The sequence below is a fragment of the Telopea speciosissima genome, chromosome 2 (genome assembly GCF_018873765.1).
Source record: "Telopea speciosissima isolate NSW1024214 ecotype Mountain lineage chromosome 2, Tspe_v1, whole genome shotgun sequence".
Classification (NCBI taxonomy): Eukaryota; Viridiplantae; Streptophyta; class Magnoliopsida; order Proteales; family Proteaceae; genus Telopea; species Telopea speciosissima.
Window position 1 is genome coordinate 42,926,861 of NC_057917.1, and position 5,942 is coordinate 42,932,802.

The window sequence follows — 5,942 nt, forward strand, 5'->3', positions numbered from 1 at the left end:
AATTCAGATATGATGACAGGTACACTATCTATATCATCCTCACCTATTCGAGTATTATTTTATTGTAGCACATCACACTCCTTCATTCTACTGAGTTTGTTGATAAGAGGAATGTGCCCTCGAAGAACTTAGAACACAAACTAGTGGTTAGCACTCTTATTGGAATTGTTGTGAATTTAAATGAAGTGTATAGATGCTATCCATTAGAACATCCTAGATTCGTATCTAGATTCTAAAAGTGCGGTAATAGGTCGTAGACGCGTAGTTAGGTCTTGGTAAAGCATTATAACACAAACTAAATAAATAGAACATTTCAGGCAGGATTCAGGAAAGTGTGAGGTGTTGCAAGTGAATAATAGATTTAAAGAATTTAAGTTGGTGAAAAAGGACGGAAATGGGTATTAGTATAGTCAAGTGTAGTCGGGAATAGAAAGAGATCGGAATGGAAGGACTTGACAAAACCGTGCTCAACAATAGGTATGAATGAGGTACTAGGTCACCGAATGTCTCCTCCGTTATTGGGAACGAACAATAGGGATTCCATCAATATCCCAATTCATTCTAAAGTTGAGCTAGGTATTGGAGAACCAAAAGCGAAAATCTTCATAGGAAAAGCTATGTAAACAAGGTAGTGTAGACTTATGCCACACATAACCCAAAGCCGTAGAAGTATAGGTTATTAAGCAAAATACACGGAGATAGTTGGATCATTTGATTTCTTGAGGTAAATGTTTGGAGCTCGATATCCTTTAGGTCCTTAAAATTAAGCTGAACATTAGATCAACCAAACCCAGGAGTGATTTAGATCACCTGTTGTTAGGTGGACATGTTGAGAACCAAACCTTAGCAACTCAATCAAAACAATGAGTTATGCCAATACAAGACAGAAGGACCTGAAGTACACTATGGGCGGTCAAGTATTTCTTAGGTATCACCAACCAAAGGGGTGATGTGGTTCGATAAGAAAGGGAAGTTGAATCTAAGAATCATGACTAGTGGCGTATTGATTGGCAGAAGTCCATAACGTATTCCATTTACCGCTGTTGAAGAAATACCTCCCAGACTCGACTCATGTCTTGACTCAGGAATCACTTGAGCTTACTGCCGCCATGACCTGTGAAAAGAAAAACCCGAAGGGATTGTGGGATGTAAGGAGCCCAATCTCCACAACCGGATTATCTTATTGTAAAGGTACTATGGAGTAGTTGTCCCGATTAAGGAACGTCCAGTTTATGAGAAGAGGAAAGGTGGTCGAAGTATCCTCACCTACTCAAATCCGCAAACACGTCAAATTTTGAGGATGAAATTCTTATAAGGTTGGGAGAATATTAAACCCGTGCCCAAAATTACAGGCTAATTTAAATTTTTAGTTGAAGATCCGGAACCTGAGGTCAAAGCTACCAGTACACTGTGGTGCATTGATCCCGTGGTTGAATTAATGAGGTAGCCCCATTGGTGAGGACCTACATACCGATAAGAAGACAAACACCAACTCCTTATAACTGTACAGTTCACCACCAAATGTACAGCCTAAGGTAGGTATCATCCCTTGATTTCTAAGGCCCTGTTATTGGTGAAGCCTGATTTCGGTCTAGAAAGTGCAATTGGGATCTTCAGAGGGTCATTTTGGCCTCGAAACGAGCTCGGATGGCCTAAAAAGGGCGTACATCATTGCCACGGGCAATTTATTGTGTTGGGCTCGTCGAAACCTTCAAATTTATATGTTTTGAGACATATGTTATCCGACCTTATCCGGTTTGACTTTTTTGGGTCTAAGGGCATTTCTGTACTTTCTCAGGTTAGGGCCTCTCTATATAATGTTCTTAACACTGGGAGGATTGTAAGAGAGGTTTTGTAACATTTCCAAAACATACGGAAATCTGTTCTATTGCTCGGTCAGGAACGTAGCTTCCCATCTTAGGGGTGAACCACATAAATCTCAGGTGTTGTGTGTTGTGTATTGTGTGTCTTATTTGTTTTTCGTTTTCTTCAGCAAATCGTCATTCTGGGCGTTGTTTTCTTAACAGGCCCTACCCGAATATATGATACATTAGGCCTATAAAACATATGGGGAAGGTTAATACGCAAAGGCATTAATAATCGAGGTAACTCAGCACTGTTTCTGCAATGAGAAAGAAGGAAATTAATTACCCAAGTTGTTAACCATAGGTAAGAATTTATACACCGACTCTATCTCTCCTTCTACCCCTTTACCTAGACGTAGTATCATGCACAATTCTGTTTTGGCTAAATTAAACCATTTTTGGTCATGCATATTAAATCTATCCAAGTAGATACAATTGGGAAAGGCCAATGCCATACATGCATGCCCCAATCTCACATTTGATTTCTTTCATTTACTCTTTCGTAGGCTCTGAATTTAGTCCAGATATTAGGATAACTAGGCATGAATCTATTATCATTATGCTTGTTTGGGTTTTCATGAATTGATTAAATTATAAATCCGATTCCTTTGCATGCATGCTTAAACCCAGCCATAGAACCTAATCCTAGTTCTAGATTAAACTAATGTTGACCTTCATCACTTTGAGTGCTTGAATTAAAGCATTTGCAGACCACGCATCAGCTTGCATGATTGATTTAATGAGGAGAACTCAATTCCATACATGCATGTTAAATCCCAACTCAAGAATCAAATTCTGCTACTCTAGCAGGTTGACCCTCGCTTAATCAAAATGATATAACTCCATCATCTGAAATTCATTTGCTTTGATTCTAATTTTTTTAGAAGCTAGAATCATAGAGCTAAATTTTCTTAGAATGAATCATTATCCAATTATGTCTCTAAGTGAGCTAAGATTTCACTTAAAATTGCTGTCAAAAATCTAATCCTTATATTCTGGCAGATTGACCCCTATCTAATAAAAATAATATAACTCCATCATCCGTACCTCATTTTCTTTGATTCTAATTTTGTTAGAAACTAGACTCATATAACTTCATTGTGTTAAAAGAAACCACTGTCCAATTATGCCTTTCATCTTAATCCAAGAAAAAACAGCAAAGCAGAATTCTTTGGGCGATTCCCAAACGCCCAGTGAAAGATCTAGAGTTGCTGAAATGTGTAACTTTCATTTCAAACTTATGGGAACCCAGTGTCTTGCAATGTGGATCCCCTCAATACATTCCCAATTATTTGTAGGAACCATCCCCTAGCCATGAACCCATGTGAGACCCACCTACCTAGCCTTACACATAGAAAAGCTAGGAAATAATGATTTTTTCTTATAATAGCCCCTAGCCAAATAGACCCTAGTGGACTAAGGCCTATAAATAGAAGACTCAACTTTAGACATAGACTCCTACTGTTCAAAACGTTGGAGGAGAGGAGGGAAAGGAAGAAAGAAAGAGAGAAGAAAGGAGAAGAAGAAGGAAAGAAAGGGAGAGGGAGCTTGGACCCTTGGCCGAATTCTTCAAGCCTTGAAGGTATACATCCTTAGAGCCTATCCTAACCCCCTATCATGTTTTCCAATTCTGGTTCTTGTATGAAATCCCAAAGCTTAGCTATATAACCATGTGTTATCATGTTCCCATATGCAAATGCCATGTAGAATGCTTAGGAAGCCATGGATCCTTGCATGCATGGTTCAATTTATATATAATACTCTTCATCTACACCATTGCAAACCTGGAAATGCATAGACTTCATGTTCCAGCCATGTATATAGCTTTGTTTTTTGCCAAACCATGTACATAAAGCATGAATGGTTGGATTGCATTTTGGTAATTATTGTCATTTTAAGTTTGATTGCATTTCAGGTGTTTAGAATACCTGACATATGTTTTGTTAACATATATAGTCATGTTTAATATCATTGGTAGTTTACCGAAAAAAAAAATATCATTGGTGATGTTTAAATATGGTTTTATGCACAATTCTGCCCTTTAGGGTCATTTTTATAATTATTATCATTTTAAGTTTGTTTGCATGTCAAGTGTTTGGAATACCTCACATATGTTTTATTACTATATCTAGTCATGTTTAATATCATTGGTGATGTTTAAATATGGTTTAAGGTACAATTCTGTCCTCAGGCGGTGTTTGTGTAATTATTGTCATTCTAAGCTAGTTTGCCTCTTTTATATTTTCAATATCTCATATATATATGTTATTAATGCATTTGGTCATATTTAGATCAGTGATGATGTTCAAACATGAATTTATTTGCATTTTATGCCTTTATGCCTTTATGCCCTTCAGGGGCATTTTGATAATTTCCATTACTTTATGCTGGTTTGCATATTTAATCTCTTGTGATGCATGATCATGATATTATGACCTTAGATCAACCTTACATATGGTTATATGAGACCTTATTTATAGAGAAACTATGAATCCTAGCATCTAACACGAAGGGCCGGCTCCTCCGGGTGGGGTGGAGTGGAGTGCGTAAGACATTCCCATCTCCGTAACCTGACCTCTTACCCTTTCTCTAGCCAGATCATATGGAATCAATTGTAGCCCCATCCTCTAACCAGGTTTTGGGCTACCTATTTAGAGCTTTAAGCCCTTCACAACCTAGGTGGCGACTCCTTTCTATTATTTTAAATCATGATTCCCTCGCATCCCCATAACCAGTTTATAAGAGTGAACCACAACACCCATTCAATTCGCTAACAAAAAAGGGGACATCAATGATGTGAGGCATCACGACAGCCACCCCGCAAAAGATTGTCGTTGGTTGGTGCACGTTGTACCTACACTGGGGTGCCAAGAAATGTGTTGGGTGAGATCAAAAATCGAGAAACTATAGAGTGAGGCCAATAGTGCCAAGACCTAGGGAGTGAGATTGTAGTCAAGACCTTCCCCGTGAAGCACAGAGGTGACAAGAGTAATAAATAATTGAATATAATTATGGATGTGATCCATGTGATTTGAAAATGTGAATGAATATGTTGATAAAAAATTGTGTGAGAACAATGTGGTGAATGAGGGCTAAAAGACTCACAGTTGGGACGGGAACCAACCGGACCACACGATGAGGCATCGGAGAGCCAAGAAATGGGGTCGGTGTGATTCAGTCAATAGGACTGTACAGTGAGGTCTGGTATGCCAATAATTGGAAGGTGAGACCGGAAGTCAAGATCCTAACTAGTGAGGTTGTAAATGAGTATGGATAACATGATGCTAAAATTATTGAAATTATGATGCGTGAATGATGTTTGATGATGTGAATAATCATGATATGTAGTGGACGGTGCCAAAAGACCTACATGTGAGATGGGGATCAACCTAACAATACTGTGAGAGATTGGAGTGCCCAAAACAGGGTAGGTGTGATGGGTAGGTATGATCCAATCAATAAGATTGTGTGGTTAGGCTCGTGTACCACATGTATAGATAAAATATTGTTTGGTGATATGTTTGTTGTCATTTTTGCAAATTTCGAGGACGAAATTTTTATAAGGGGGGAGGGATGTAATACCTCGAAGTTTTGCATTTTGAAATTTATATGGATTAGATGAACAATGGAATGATTATATTGACCCTATACCATGTGAGAATTTATTTCTTGGTTCTATTGGGTTCGCTTGAGCCATAGGTCAGACCCATGGTTGGACTGACTAGATCCAAGAGCCAAACTATATAAAGCCACAAGGGTGAGCCAGTGAACACTACTCACTACACAAAAAGAAAAAAAAAAATAGAAAAAATGAGAGAGGAGAGAAAGAAAAGGAGAAGGAAAGGGAATGGGCGGCATTGGAAAGTGACGGAGCCTACACGACTATGAAATGGGTGGGGGACCTGGAGATGCTCACCGACTTGGAGTTTCCAAGTCTCCCACGAGGTAAATACCTCATTTTTTGTTTGTACAAGTAGGGGCTTGAGTTTAATAATTGCAAAGGGTGTTTGAGACCCAATGTATGTGTGTATGGAACCGATTTCAAAAGAAATGCGGAGGAATAATGGATTTGAGCTT